This window comes from Molossus molossus, unplaced genomic scaffold, assembly GCF_014108415.1.
Source record: "Molossus molossus isolate mMolMol1 unplaced genomic scaffold, mMolMol1.p scaffold_m16_p_22, whole genome shotgun sequence".
Lineage (NCBI taxonomy): Eukaryota > Metazoa > Chordata > Mammalia > Chiroptera > Molossidae > Molossus > Molossus molossus.
In genome coordinates, this window is record NW_023425358.1 from 21,055,481 (window position 1) to 21,071,423 (window position 15,943).

At 41.6% G+C, this 15,943-nt stretch overlaps 1 protein-coding gene and 1 long non-coding RNA gene across 15 annotated transcripts in view; one reads left to right on the top strand and one right to left on the bottom strand.

Moving 5' to 3' along the window:
- HORMAD2 (HORMA domain containing 2) overlaps positions 1-1,348 on the bottom strand; it is a 122,481-nt gene extending 121,133 nt beyond the window's left edge. For 13 of the 14 annotated variants that reach the window (XM_036276233.1, XM_036276227.1, XM_036276221.1 and 10 more), the window contains exon 1: positions 1,259-1,348. The gene's annotated coding sequence lies outside the window, so the exon portion shown is untranslated. The remainder of the gene's footprint in view (positions 1-1,258) is intronic. The other variant, XM_036276226.1, reaches the window with a different exon arrangement.
- A 325-nt stretch (positions 1,349-1,673) lies between these two features.
- LOC118639770 overlaps positions 1,674-15,943 on the top strand; it is a 69,095-nt gene continuing 54,825 nt past the window's right edge. The window contains exon 1 of the long non-coding RNA XR_004961288.1: positions 1,674-1,936. This is a non-coding gene — a long non-coding RNA (uncharacterized LOC118639770). The remainder of the gene's footprint in view (positions 1,937-15,943) is intronic.

The window sequence follows — 15,943 nt, forward strand, 5'->3', positions numbered from 1 at the left end:
GCACAATAGGACATTCATGGAGGGGGTGACCAGAAAACCTCAACCTAGCCCTGGCCAGTTTGGCTCACTGGTTAGAGCGCTGGCCTGCAGACCAGAGAGTCCTGAGTTGGGTTCCCACTAAGGGCACATACCTCGGTTGTAGTTTGTCCCAGCCCCAGTTGGGGTTGTGCGGGTAGCAACCAGTCGATGTCTCTCTCTCACATCGATGTTTCTCTCTTCCCCCTTCTCTCCCTCCCACTCTATCTGAAGATAAATGTCCTCTGGTGAGGATTTAAAAAACAACAAAAAAACCTCAACCTAACTCTCACACCATATACAAATGTTCATTGAAAATGGATCATAAATTTAAATTTAAAATATAAAACTATAAAAAGAGGAAAGTGAAGTCTGGCAAGAGGACTTGGTCTGCCAAAGGTCATCCAGTGACTCAAAGATTTCAGTTTGTTTTCATAAATTATTACTCACCATTTTAACAAATCCCATTTGCCCTGATAATTCAGAGTAAATGGTTTCCACTATATTAACTGGGTATTTGTTCATGCTTTTTTGGTTTTTTAATATCTTCTTCATGCTACTTTAATTATTCATTCATTCAACATTTACTGGGCGACTAAATGTGCCAGGCTTTCCCTAGGATTACAAAGATGTAAAATACTGTTCATATCTCAAGAGATTTATGGTCCAATGGGGGAGAAATTCGATTATCACCCTAATTAGATTAAGCACTTCTTTAAGAGCAAGCGCCATATTTCTTTTTCCGTTTTCATCAGCCAAGTACATGATGTACTGTGCACACCCCGTCCAGTGCTCTGCACACTTGAACACATTTTGGTGATTGGCTAATCTTGAGTTTCAAGACACTCTCTACCCTGTAACTAACTGTTTGGGGAGCTAAAGTCCACAGAGATTAAATGGCAAATCCTGAATAAAGTGAAAGAAGAGTTTAGGTCATTTGTGGAGACTCATCCCCACCTCTCGGTCTGTGCCAAGCATTGATTCTGGCAGAACACCTCAATGGCTGGAGGAAACCTGACTCCCTGCAATACACAGCCCTGGTCGACCTGACCAGCCCGCCTGGCAGCTAATGACCACAGCTGCTTCCTCTCCAAGACTGATTCCTTCCCTTCCGCCAATCTTAATTTAAAAGCTACCTAGATAATGGGAATGTGGGTGTTCCAGGTAAATTTTCTCCACTTTCCCCACCGCCCCTGGTATACGTGAAATTTTTCATCGTCAAACGTTGAGGGGTAAATGTTACCTAGAAGCTTCTCCTCTTTTCTCCTCAGCCCCGGAGCCTCTCCTCACAGTATTTCGCACCTCGGCGATATACTTTCAAATCAAATGTAAACTGTCAAGTAAAAAGAAACAAAAAAGTTAACATTAGAATAGGGAACTAACAATCTTCAAAAGCATTCCTTTTCTCCGCAGGCCTCGCGTCTGGCCAGCCCTCACCTCAGCTGTCGACCGGGATTCAACGGCTTTTTCCGGTTCAAACCCGCCTCTCGCGCTCGAGAATAATCGACGAGATCTTCTTTGGCGGGATGAAACGCTTCATGAATAATTCATTACCTCTCACAGCGTGCTCCGGCGTCCATCCGCTCCCCGTCTATGAATATGCAAAGCAGGGGCGAGCAGCGGCTAATAGGCCCCTGGCAGGCCCGGCCCCCTCAGCACAGGGACTGTGTTCCCCGGCCGGCGCCTGTTCACAGTTCACTTTCCCTCGCGCCGGCGCTGCTTCTCCCCTGCCTTGTTTCCAGCCCTTCCGAGGGCTCGTCCGGCGCCCCCGGGTGTGAGGGACCCGCGCCGAGAACGCTGCGCCCCGGGGAACCGGGGGTGCGGGGCTGCACAAGCACCCGTCGGTGCCTTCTATTTGGGCAACCCGTGTGTCGAGGACATCCTGCCCCGGGGCTTCCTGAGGAGGCGCCTCCCCTCCAAGGTGAGGAGGCGGTGGCGAGGCCCTCGCGGGCAGGGAGGGGTCTGCGTTAGAGGCTGAGAAACCCTGGGGTTAATGGAGTCCAAGACCCGGGGCCACGGGTCCCAGAGAGGCCTGAGGCCAGCGCGGGTCGGCGTGGGGGAGGGGAAGCTAGAGCCTGGAAAGGCCAGCAACGCGGAAGCCGGATTCAAAAGTCCAGACAACAGAAGTTTCAGTTCTTGAGAGCATTTCCACTTCTTTCCTATGCGTGGACCCGACAATGGATTGTTTTTAACACTAATTTGTAATTATGCAAATAAAACAGGAATACGTTCTCCCTACATTGCCCCTAATCCTGGTCCCTTCCGCAGAAGGTACCCCCAGTGACCAGTTGGGTGTGACTCTCCTCAGATGTGTTTTAATATGTTCAGATGTAAACTTAGTACCTACTGTGGAGCTTTTCTAAGGTTCGTGGAGTACCTTGAACCTCTGCCATGGGATTTCCCCTAAGGGAGTGTATGAAGCAGTGGGCCACTTGAAATCTGTTTTTAACTTTGTTTCTGCAACTAAAGGGAAGAAAGATTAAAGTTGGTAAAAACATGAGTTTATAATGTAATGACGAAACCCAAAATTTGGCCTGTAATATTCCTTTAGTGCAGGATTTCTCAACCTCAGCAGTAATACACTTCCACCACCCCCAACCCCTTTCCCAAATCGCGACAACCCAAAACGTCTCCAGACATTATCAAACGCTCTTAGTAAAGAACTAGTGCTTTAATCCTATACTTCCCAGAATTAAGTGCTCTTTAAGCTCCAACCACACAGATGGTCTCTCTCTCTCTCTCTCTTTCTCTCTCTCTCCCCTTCCCTCTGGCTAAATCACTAGCCCACAATGCTGGCCATCTTCTCATCAGCCTTTAGGTCTTAGCTCAGTCAGCTACCACCAACTCCAAAGAGCCTTCCTGCTCTGCCCTTTGCTATATGCCTTCCACCCAACATCTACCCCCCAAAACAGTTACTCTCTCATTATTACTATTTCCTTCATAGAACTTATCATAATCTGGGTTTTATTTTTTATTTATTTGTTAGCCTGTTTTTGTCTCTCCATCTCCTAAAATGTAAGCTTCATTAGAGGCCTGGTCTGTCAGGGTTACCCCAGGATCCCCAGTGCCCAGCACAGTGCCTGGTACACAGTGATCACTCAATAAACATTGATAGACTGAAACAATAAATTACCCTCTCTTCCTCCTAAGAGCTATGGAATTTCTTCTACTCCTTTTTATCCTCATTCCCTGCTAGTTTCCTTGTAACCTTGGTTTAGAACTTGAATGGATGAATGAACACCTGTTTTAGGAGCTGTGGGTAAAGTCTTCACTTTTCCCACTGACATATCAACTCCTTGATGATACTTTCTTTATTATGTTCATCGAAGATATTCAAATAGGTGAATGAACTAATCCATGACTTAAGGAATATTAGACAATTAAAAATTGATAGTTACAGGGGGGTTTAGAAATCAAGGTCTAGTCTCTTACTTTACAGATTAGTGTTTAAGTAATTTGCTCAATGTCACTGAGCTTGTTAAGAGACATCAAGTCGCCAGCTGGTGTGGCTCAGTGGTTGAGCATCAACCCATGCACCAAGAGGTCGCCAGTTTGATTCCCAGTCAGGGCACATGCCCACGTTGTGGGCCCGATCCCCAGTGGGGGGCATGCAGGAGGCAGCCAATCAATGTTCTCTCTCATCTATGTGTTGTTTTTTTTCCATTTTTTGCACAGATAAAGTGGGAGGGAGGGAGAAAGAGAGAGAGAGAGAGAGAGAGAGAGAGAGAGAGAGAGACATCGACGTGAAAGGGACACATCAAGTGGCCGCCACCCGCACGACCAACCAGGGCCGGGGACAAACTGCAACCGAGGTACATGCCCTTAGCGGGAACCGAACCCGGGTCTCTCCGGACCGCAGGCCGATGCTCTAACCGTTGAGCCAAACCGGCCAAGGCTCATCGATGTTTTTATCTCTCTCTCCCTCTCCCTTCCTCTGTAAAAATCAATAAAGAAAAAAAAAATTTTTTTTTAAAGAGACATCAAGTTACAAGTACAGCCCATGTTAACACCTCTCATTTCAAGGCTCTTTCTTGTCTCCAGCCAGTTTAATTTCTGATTACTTTTCTGAGAACCTGACTTATAACTCAAACACAAAAATCCCAGGCCAAAGACTTTCTTCCTTTCACCTAAAAAAAGCTTTTGAGCTTGTACTCTTCACCATTTTTTTTTTTTTTTTTTTTATCCTCAACCGAGGATATTTTTTCATTTTTTGTACAGATAGAGTGGGAGGGAGAGAGAGGAAGGGAGAGAGAGAGAGAGAGAGAAACATCGACGTGAAGGGACACATCGAGTGGCTGCCACCCGCACGACCAACCAGGGCTGGGGACAAACTGCAACCGAAGTACGTGCCCTTAGCGGGAACCGAACCCGGGTTTCTCCGGACCGCAGGCCAACGCTCTAACTGCTGGGCCAAACTGGCCAGGGCTTTTTTTTTTTTTTAATACTCATCCAAGGACATGGTCTTTGATTTTTAGAGAGAGAAACATCAATGTGAAAGAGAAACATTGATCGGTTGCCTCCTGCACACACCCCTACCTGGGCCGGGGATCAAACCCGAAATCTAGGTATGTGCCCTGACCTTGACTCGAACCTTTGACCCTTTGGTTTACGGATGATACTCCAATGAACTGAACCACACTGGCCAGGGCTATACTCTTCATCCTTTGATTAAATCCAGACCTAGGGATAATGACCTAATGAACTCAAAAGTACTATATAATATTCAGACAATTTCCCAACTTCTTTTGTACCATTCAATGATAAGAGATTGGAAATTATCCCTGTCAAAGCAAAGTATCTTGTTTGTTTTGGAAAGAAAAAAAATGTACATTGTGGTAGAAATTGATCATTGTTTAGAAATTTCCAAATAACCAGTTGTTAAAGTTTTGCCAAACCCTGTAAAAAGGTGAAACAGATGAAAATAGAGGGAGAACATACCTTATTTGAGATGACTTTCATTGCCTAAAGTTAACCTTTTCTCCTTAGACACGTTTCATTCTACTCTGTACCTGAAACAGTTGTCACTCCTCATTAATCATCTCTAGTTAGACTTTGGTTTTTGAGAACTAAACACCATTTTTCCTTCTCACTTAAAGAAATTCAGGTTTCTTCTTTCCTATTCTTGATCATTTTATATTGGCAATACCATATTAGTAGAGTCTTGTGGAGTCATGCTGTCAGCTTTCAGAATCTTAGAGTTTCTTCTGGAACATCTGACAGCACAGTGTGCCATAGGAAGTTGAGATATCATTTGTCTGACTGATTAAAATTCTCTCCATCAGGTTTGGTTTAACCTTGGGAATCTTTTCTAAGAGGTGGTTTACTTGAGGGTTATCGAAATAGACATACTGAATATAAAATGTATTCCCAGAAGGACATCTCTAGAAGCATCTCGATCTTCAATGTATACAATGATGTCAAATACAGAGAATAGAGATTGGGGTGGAGGGAGCAGCTAAGTAGAAAGTGTGGTTTATTTATCCTATTTGCATTCAACTTTTATTGGAACTTTTAAAATCATCATAACTTCCAGTCATCATAAAGTTGACACTACCATATTTATTCATTCATCAAGCATTTATTTTGCACCTACAAATATAAAGCACTCTGATTGGCATTGAAAGGACCAGGGAGATAATGACTTGGTCACCAAGTTGTGGAAGTTTACAGTTTAATAAGAAAAGGAAACATTATGAACACATTACTCACATAGAAAATAGTTTGCAAATATTAATGGAGGTATAAATTATATGCTAGAGTATAGAGAAGGAAGCTATGCATTTTAAATAGGGAATCAAGACAGCTTCACAAAGGAGTTGGCATTTTAAGAGGACAGCGTGTATATATCATTTCCTTTGCTCATTCTTTGGCAATGGTTAGACTACTTCAAAACAATAAAAGCAGACATTTGCCCACCACTTTAGAACTAGGAAAGAAAAGGAGGTATAAGACTCTTTCTTTTTACTCCTGGAAGCAACATGCTTCTGAAAGCTAAATGTTGCCTTGCAATCCCAAATCCCAGGTGCCTCGGTCATGGTTAAGAGGAGAGCTGAAGCCCTGGCGGGTTTGGTTAGAGCGTTGGCCTGCAGTCCAGAGAGACCCGGGTTCGGTTCCCACTAAGGGCACGTACTTCAGTTGCAGTTTGTCCCTGGCCCTGGTTGGGTTGTGCGGGTGGCAACCACTCCACGTGTCCCTTTCACGTCGATGTCTCTCTCTCTCTCTCCCTCCCACTCTATCTGAACAAAAATATGGAGGGGGAAAAAAAAAAAAGAGGAGAGCTGAAAAGAGAGAGTACCGGTTCATCTTTGACTTCTTCACTGAGGTTAAGTCAAATGTGGCTCTCTCATGCCAGCTGTGTTATTTCAAGCCTTCTCATTTCTGCCTTAGGTGTTATTTTATCTTGATCTCCATTTGGGCATGCAGCAGCCATGTTTTTTGGGGGGGGGGCTCAGTGATGTTATAAATGTGACTCTGGAGTCCTAAAATTTTCAGTATTACTGAGAAGGAAAGAGAGGCAAAATGATTTAGATAACTGAAGTTTTTAATCAAATCTCTGTGTGTAAACTGCTATACTGCCTAACTTATTTAGGGTTGTTTTTTTTTTTTTGTTTGTTTTTTTTAAATAGAAAGGCAAAGATCAGGGATTGCCAACTTGGCTTTAGCTTCTGAACTTGATTCATTCTTTGGCAGTCAAGAGAAGCCAATCAATATGATATAAGCCCTGACTGTAAGATCTAAATCTGAGCTCTTACTGATTCTGCCTACTCACTGTCAACCTACAAAATATAATTCCATGTGTAGGTGGCAATTTATTACGGACCTCATGCTCACTCAAGAGTTGCATATCAATTTCTGCATCCTTGGAATTGATCTTTTGTGACTAGCAGAAGAATTTCCATGTGGGTTGTGTGTTTCTGGGAAAGCCTAGGGTTTAATGAATTGGAACAGGAAATGACAGTGATGTAAGTGACAGAGCCGACATGAGTGCCCTAAGAAATGATATCAAGGACGTTATTGAATTCTCAAACATTACAGCAATGTTCTATTTGACTGCTTGGTTCTGTTTTTTGCTGACTAGGAAGTTTTGGTGACATGTAAAATGATGTTATTTATCTTAATGTTTATCATTTAATAGAAAGGTTTCACATGAAATATATTTCATTTTATTTTTAATTAAAAATTTTTTTTTCTTTATTGATTTTAGAGAGAGAGGAAGGGAGAGGGAGAGAGAGATAGAAACATCAATGAGAGAGAACATCAGTTGGCCACCTCCTGCATGCTCCCCCACTGGGGATCAGGCCTACAACCTGGGCGTGTGTTCTGACCGGGAATCTAACTGGCGACCTCTTGATGCATGGGTTGATGCTCAACCACTGAGCCACACTGACTGGACTCAAATGGAATAGGTTTTAAACTGACGTTTTATGATTGACTACTTGGTACGTCTGCACAGAAGTCTGAGATGAGGTGATTTTCAAAATTTACTACACTACTGACAGCCCATATTTTAAGGCCCTTTATTGTATGTATTTTGATGCTTGGAAAATGACAGTTACCAAAAAATGGTTTAGAACTCCTATGGGACCATAGTGCAGCCTCAGCCACAAGAGGGGCTTTTTTCCTTCTTAAGTTTATGCTAACCTGGTGATAAATTACCTGTGTAAGTACTAATGACCTCTGATGAGTAGGTCCCTAATTTAAGATTCAGAGTACTTATGATCTTCTCATGATGTAAATACAATACAAAACATCTAAGGCAGGCTTTTCTAACATATCTTCTCATTAAACAAACAAATAAAAACTAATTTCTTCCTAGCCAGAGAAAGGTTAAACAACTGGAAAAAGAATAAGACATCACAGGAAAATGACCTACATAGCTTTAAGAATGGAAGGGAGAGAGAATTGCAAAAAGGCATCATTTGGAGGTTTATTATAACTTACACCTAAGAAAACTATTCCAGAAAACCTGATATCTGTGAGAGCCATATTCTCAAAAGTGCCAGGGGCTCTCTTAACCTGAGTCACAGGGCACAGAACAAAAAGTTATAGTAAGAGGGATTGGGAGAATTGAAACTATGACCTTATCAATAACCTGTGGACATCCCCATCCCCTTTATTTGTTGTAAAGTGCCTAGAAATAGGAAATGTTTAATAAACATTTGTTGAGTGAATGAATGCACATATGTTATTGGAAGAATCCAAAGTAGTATCCAAGCGATTAATGGGGATGTTTTCACATTATGCATAGTGGGATTGATCTTTGAAAGATGCATTCCAATTTTCTATTTTTTTTTTTATTTCTTTTTCTTTATTGATTTGAGAGAGAGAAGAAGAAAGAGATAGAAACATTGATGAGAGAGAACATTGATTGGCCACCTTCTGCATACCCCCCACTGGGGATTTGGCCCACAACTTAGGCATGTTCCCTGACTAGGAATTGAACCAGCAACCTCTTGGTGCATGGGTTGTTGCTCAACCACTGAGTTACACTGGCCTGGCCTGGTTTTCTATGTCTGTTGATCATATTATTTTTCCATTTTCCTAATATGAAACCATGATATTTTTGTGTGTGAATCCTTTTTTAAAAATCTATTTTAGAGAGAGAGGAAGAGACAGAGAGAGAGAAAAACATCAGTTGGTTGCTTCCTGCATAAACCGTGATATCGAGCCTGAAAGCTGGCATGTGCCCTGACTGGGAGTCGAACCGGCTACCTTTCAGTGCACAGACAAACGCTCAACCAACTGGATGGAGCCACACCATCCAGGGCTGTGTGTGAATCTTTTAATCAAGTATACTGTGCATACAGAAAATTATCCTCTTTTTTATTTTATTTTTTTTTGTATTTGTTGATTTTAGAGAGAGAGGAAAGGAAAGAGAGCGAGAGATAGAAACATCGATGAGAGAGAACATCACTTGGCTTCCTCCTGCATGCTCCCCACTGGAGATCTGGCCGACGACCTGGGCATGTGCCCTGACCAGGAATCGAACCAGCGACCACTTGGTGCATAGGTCGACGCTCAACCACTGAGCCACAGTAGCTGGGCCATCTTCTTTATTAAATGTACTTTTCATTGACATATACATAAAATTCACCACTTAAAAAAAATTTTTTTTTAATTGATTTTAGGGAGAGAGAAACGTCAATTTGTTGTTTCACTTATTAATGTATTCATTGGTTGATTCTTGTATGTGCCCTGACTGGGAATCTAATCTGCAACCTTGCCATATTGGGGTGAGGCTCTAACCAACTGGGCTGTCTGGCCAAGGCTAAAATTCACTACTTTAAAGTGTACCAATCAGTGATTTGGTGAGAAACATTCTCATATTTTTCTTTCATTCTTTAGTCTGTGGTTTCCTTTACTTATTTGAACATATATTTTTTTAAATTGATTTTAGAGAGAGGGAGGGAGAGGGAAAGAGAGATAGAAACATCAATGAGAGAGAACATTGATTGGCTGCCTCCTGCATGCCCCCCACTGGGGATTTGGCCCATAACCTGGGCATGTGCCCTGACTGGGAATCGAACCGGTGACCTCTTGGTGCATGGGTCGAAGCTCAACCACTGAGCTATACCGGCTGGGCTGAACCTATTTTTTAGCATACTTAAAGTTTTTGTCTAATAAGTTCAATATTTGGGATTCTTTAAGTACAATTTCTCTTGACTGTGTGTGTATGAGTGATACTCTTGTTTCTTTGCATGTCTTGTAATTTTTATTGAAAACTGGACATTTAAAATAATATAGTGTGGCATGCTGGCTGGTTTGGCTCAGCAGTAGAGTGTTGGCCCGTGGACCAATGAGTCTCAGGTTTGATTCCGGCCAAGGTTACGTACCTTGGTTGCGGTTCGTCCCCAGCCCTGGTCAGGGTCATGCGGGAGGCAACCAGTCGATGTGTCCTTCTCATGTTGATGTTTCTTTCCCTTTCTCTTTCTCTCTCTCCCTCCCACTCTTTTGGAAGATAAATAGAAAAATACCCTCAGGTGAGAATTAATAAAATAAAATGATATAGTGTGGCAACTCTGGAAATCAGATCCCCTGTCTTCCAGAGCTTCTTGTTGTAATTGCTTGTTTAGTGACTTTCATGAACAAATTATATAAAAACTGTATTATTTGTCACGTGTGGCTATAGAAGTCTCTGTTTGAAAACCATTCTCTTAAAAAATTATTTTGTATTGATTTTAAAAAGAGAGAGGAAGGGAGGGAGATATTTGTTATTCCACCCATTCATGCATTTATGTGCTCTGATGGGGATTGAACGCGCAACCTCTGATGTATCGGGATGAAACTCCAACTAACCAATCCACCTGACTAGGGTGAAAATCATTATCTTTTATTCTTACCTTTAGCTTAATTCCACATGAGATCATTTGCTGAGATTTATTAGTTTTACTTACGTAACTTTTCTTGCATTATTTCCTCCTTTCATTCTCATGTCACCACTTTATTTTGGATCGCAGTTACTTTTTACCTTGATTACCATAGAAACATCCAAACTGAGTAACTCATTTCTAGTTCTCCCCTTTCTAATTTAAACTGTACAGGTTTTCTGCCCTGGCTGGTTTTGCTCGGTGGTTAGAGTGTCGGCCCGTGGACCAGAGAGTCCCGGGTTCGGTTCCCACTAAGGGCACGTACCTAGGTTGCAGTTTGTCCCTGGCCCTGGTTGGGGTCGTGCAGGTGGCAACCAGTTTCTGTGTCTGTGTCACGTCAGTGTTTCTCTTTCTCTCTTCCTCCCTCTCTCCTTCCCGCTCTATCTGAAGATAAATGCAAAAATATTCTCGGGTGAGGATAAAAAAATAAAAATAAACTGTACAGGTTTTCTTTCTAAGTATGGTTTAATCATTGTCTTCACCCTAATCAGGAAGAAAAATTTCCCCCAAAATGCAAGGATGATTACATTGGCAGAGGGACATCCATATTGGTAAACTGGGAAGAATCTTGTGGCAAAGGAGTGACTGCAGTAATAGTGTAGGAAGTGACTGATGGCATAAAGTTCTAGAGAAAGAAGAAGGGAATTGGACCAGGAATGCCTGCTTTGGAAACAAGGAGGGAGCCTTGATTTTCTCAGACAAGATAGAAGGTGCTAAAGATATATAGATATAGCCCTGGCCAGTTTGGCTCAGCGGTTAGAGCGTCGGCCTGCAATCCAGAGAGACCTGGGTTTAGTTTCCACTAAGGGCACGTACCTCGGTTGCAGTTTGTCCCTGGCCCTGGTTGGGTCATGTAGGTGGCAGCCACGCGATGTGTCCCTTTCACATCGATGTTTTTCTCTCTCTCTCTCCCTCCTACTCTTTCTGAACAAAAAATGGAAAAATGTCCTCAGGTAAGGATAAAAAAAAAAAAGATATATAGATATAATCTAGATGTTGGAGGACAGGCAAGAGAGAACATGAGGGTTTTTTCCCCCCTTTTTAGGGTGTATCTGCTCAGAGTGAGAAGATTGAGTGTGATCCAGGAGTCTTAGAGAAAGTAAAGTTTAGAACAGTCATAAGTGAGAAATAGGAAAGATTTCTAACTTGGGAAATGTAAAAGGATTGTAAGGTCCTACTGTTATCAAACATTCTGGGTAACACTATCACTGTGTCCTTGTTCTTGGTGACATTAGTTTTTATTTTTAATATTTTATTTTTTTGTTAATCCTCACCCGAGGATATTTTTCCATTGAATTTTTTAGACATAGTGGAAGGGAAGGAGGGAGAGGGAGAGAAGGGGGACAGAGAGAGAGAGAGAGAAAAACATCAGTGTGAGAGAGACACATGATTGGTTGCCTCCCACACAATCCTGATGGGGCTGGGCTCAGACCTGCAACCCAGGTACATGTACGTGCCCTTGACTGGAATCAAACCCGCGACTCATTGGTCCATGGGCCGATGCTCTAACCACTGAGCAAAACCAGCCAGGGCACTAATCAGGTTTTATAATCTAGGTTTAATGCCCTATATTCTGTACTTTATTTATTTTTCCATAAATAATGCATAGTTTATTTATTTTTATTGTTATTGTTGTAAGTATTACAGATGTTCCCCGCTTTTTCAACCCCATTGATCCCCTCCTCCCCAAATTGTTGAGAGCTAAAAATATTTATCTATGGTCACACCGCTGGTGAGTGGTAAAGTTATAGATTCAAACCTAATTCAACTTATTATAAATCTTATATTCTTTTTACTAAACTTGATCATCCTTGGAATCATTTACCAGATTCTTAACCTTTCTTGTTTTTGTTTGTCTTAAAATATTTCCTAATTTCCCTTGAGATTTCTTTGACGCATTGGTTGGTCAAGTGTGTTGTTTAATTTCCACATGTTTGTGAACTTTCCAGTTTTCCTTTTGCTATTGATTTCTAGTTTTATCCATGTGGTCAGAAAAGATACTTGGTATGATTTCAAGTTCTTAAATTTCTTAGGACTTGTTTTGTAACCTATCCTGGAGAATGTTCCATGTGCTTTTGAGAAGGTGTATTCTGCTGTTGTTTGGTGAAGTATTCTGTTTGTCTGTTAGGTCCAGTTGGTTTATAGTGTTGTTCAAGTTCTCTGTTCCCTTCTTGATCTTCTGTCTGGTTGTTCCATCCATTATTGAAAGTTGAGTATTGAAATCTCCTGCTATTATTGTGTTACTTTCTGATTCTTCTACTAATTCTATCAGTGTTTGCTTCATATATTTGAGTACTCTGATATATATTTATAATTGTTAAATCTTCCTGTTGAATTTCCCGTTTATCATTATGTGATGTTCTTTTTTGTCTCTTTTAACAGTTTTTGATTTAAAGTCTATTTTTTCTGATACAAGTATGGCTACCCCTGCTTTCTTTGGATTACCATTTGCATGAAATATTTTTCCAGCCTTTCACTTTCAGTCTATATGTGTCCTTCTATCTAAAGTGAGTCTCTTGTAGACAGCATATAGTTGGATCTTGTTGTTGCTTTTATCCTTTCAGCCATTCTATGTTTTTTGATTGGGCAGTTTGATCCATTTACATTTAAAGTAATTACTGATAGCCTGGCCAGTGTGGCTCAGTGGTTGAGTGTCGACCCATGCACCAAGAGGTCACCAGTTTGATTCCTAGTCAGAGCACATGCCCAGGTTGTTCTCTCTGATTGATGTTTCTCTCTCTCCCTCTCCCTTCCTCTCTCTTTAAACATCAATAAAGAAAAAATTAATAAAGTAATTACGTCCTGGCTGGTTTGGCTCAGCAGTTAGAGTGTTGGCCTGCGGTCTGGAGAGACCCGGGTTCGGTTCCCGCTAAGGGCACGTACCTCGGTTGCAGTTTGTCCCCGGCCCTAGTTGGGTTGTGTGGGTGGCAGCCACTAGATGTGTCCCTTTCACGTTGATGTTTCTCTCTCTCTCTCTCTCCCTCCCACTCTATCTGAACAAAATATTGAAAAATATCCTCAGGTGAGGATAAAAAAATACAATAAAAATAAAAATAATAAAGTAATTACTGATAAAGAGGACTTACTGTTGCCATTTTGCTAATTGTAGTATGTCTTTTTTTATTTTTTTCTTTATTGATTTTGAAGAGAGAGGAAGGGAGAAGGAGAGAGAGTTAGGGACATCAATGAGAGAGAACATCGATTGACCACCTTGTACATGCCTCCCACAGGGGATTTGGCCCAAACCTGGGCATGTGTCATGACCAGGAATCAAATCAGTGACCTCTTGGTGCATTGGTGGACACTCAACCACTGAGCCACAACGGCCAGGCCATGTGGTATATCTTGTAATTATTTTGTCCCTATTTCTATCTCTAGCCTTCTTTGGGTTTTGTTTATTTAATGTGTGTGTGTGTGTGTGTGTGTGTGTGTGTGTGTGTGTGTGTGTATGATGATGTGCCTTGAGTTCTTTTACATCTTTTGTCTGTTTTCTATTGGTATTTTCTTTGTGGTTACCCTGTGATTACATATAATATATTACAGTTATAACAATCTATTTTAAACTGTTAACAGCTGAAATTACAAAAAAAAATAATTGAAAAAAACTGATAACAACTGCAATTGCATACAAAAACTACTCTAGCCCTGGCCAATTTGGTTCAGCAGTTAGAGCCTCCACCCATGGTCCAGAGAGACCTAGGTTCGGTTCCCGCTAAGGGCACGTACCTTGACAACAGTTTGTCCCTGGCCCCAGTTGGGGTTATGCAGGAAGTGGCCACTCAATGTGTTCCTTTCACATTGATGTTTCTCTCTCTCTCTCTCTCCTTCCCACTCTATCTGAACAAAAATGGAAAAATTTCCTCTGGTGAGGATTTAAAAAAAGCCAACTACTGTAGCCCTGGCTGGTGTGGCTCAGTGTTTAGAGCTTTGGCCTGAGTACTGAAGGGCCATGGGTTTAATTTCCAGTCAAGGGCACACCTGGAAGGCAACTAATTGATGTATCTCTCTCACATTGATGTTTTTCTCTTTTTCTCTCTCCCTCTCGCTCTCTCCCACTCTCTCTAAAAATCAGTGGAAAAAATATCCTCGGGTGAGGATTAACAACAACAAAAATCTACTAATTTGCATCTCCCTTCTCATTTTGTTATTGATGTCCTATATTATATCTTTTTCTACTTTGTATCTATTAACATAGTTCAGTAGTTATATTTTATACATTTACCTTATAAAATATATACCAAAATTAAACGTGATCTACACACCACCATTATAGCATTACAGGATTCTGTGTTTATCTATATGTTTACCTTTATCAGAAAGCTTTATGTTTTGTTTTGTTTTTGTTTTGTTTTTTTATCCTCACCCGAGGACAGTTTTTCATTTTTTGTTCAGATAGAGTGGGAGGGAGGGAGAGAGAAACATCGACGTGAAAGGTACACATCAAGTGGTTGCCGCCCGCAAGACCCAACCAGGGCCGGGGATAAACTGCAACCGAGGTACATGCCCTTAGCAGGAACCGAACCCGGGTCTCTCTGGGCCGCAGGCTGGTGCTCTAACTGCTGAGCCAAACCGGCCAGGGCTTACTTTTTTTTAATAAGGTCATTTCTATTTATTTATTTATTATTTTTATCCTCACCTGAAGATATGTTTATTGATTTTAGAGGGAGAAGAAGGGAGAGAGAAAGAAAGAGGGAAACAGCAATGTGAAAGCAAATATGGATTGGTTGCCTCCTGTACATGCCCTGGCTGGGAATCAAACCCACAACTGTTTGGTGTATGGGATGACGATCCAACCAACTGAGCCACACTGGCTGGGGCTCCCTTTAATATTCTTATCAGGCAGGTCTAGTGGTGATGAATTTCTTCAGTTTTTGTTTACCTGGGAAGATACCTATTTCTTTTTTTTTTTTTTAATCCTCAGCCAAGGATATTCTTCCATTGATTTGCAGATAGAAGAGGAGAGAGAGAGAGAGAAAGAAACATTGATGTGAGAGAGACAAATCGATTGGTTCCCTCCTGCATGACCCCAACCAGGGCTGGGGACTGATTGGCAACTGAGGTATGTGCCCTTGACTGGAATCAAACCCATGACTCTTTGGTCCACAGGCTAGTGCTTTAACTGCTAAGCAAAACTGGCCAGGGCAAGATATCTTTTTCTCCTTTATTTTTAAAGGAGAGTCTTGACAGATAGAGTATTCCTTGTTGGCAGGGTTGTTTTTTTTCCTTTCTTTTTAAAATTTTTTTCTTTTGTTTGGCAGGGTTTTTTTTTTAGTACACTGAATATACCTTTCCATTCTGGACTGCAAGGTTTCTGCTTAGAAATCTGCTGATACTCTTTGTTGTTGTTGTTAATCCTCACCCGAGGATACTTTTTTTTTAGAGAGGGAGATAGAAACATCGATGTGAGAGAGCTGTATCGATTGGCTGCCTCCTTCCTACACACCCCCTACTGGGGATTGAGCCCAGAAATCAAACTGGGACCTCTCAGACCATGGGATGATGTTCAATCCACTAAGCCACACTGGCTAGGCACCAAGAATACTTTTCCATCGATTTTTAGA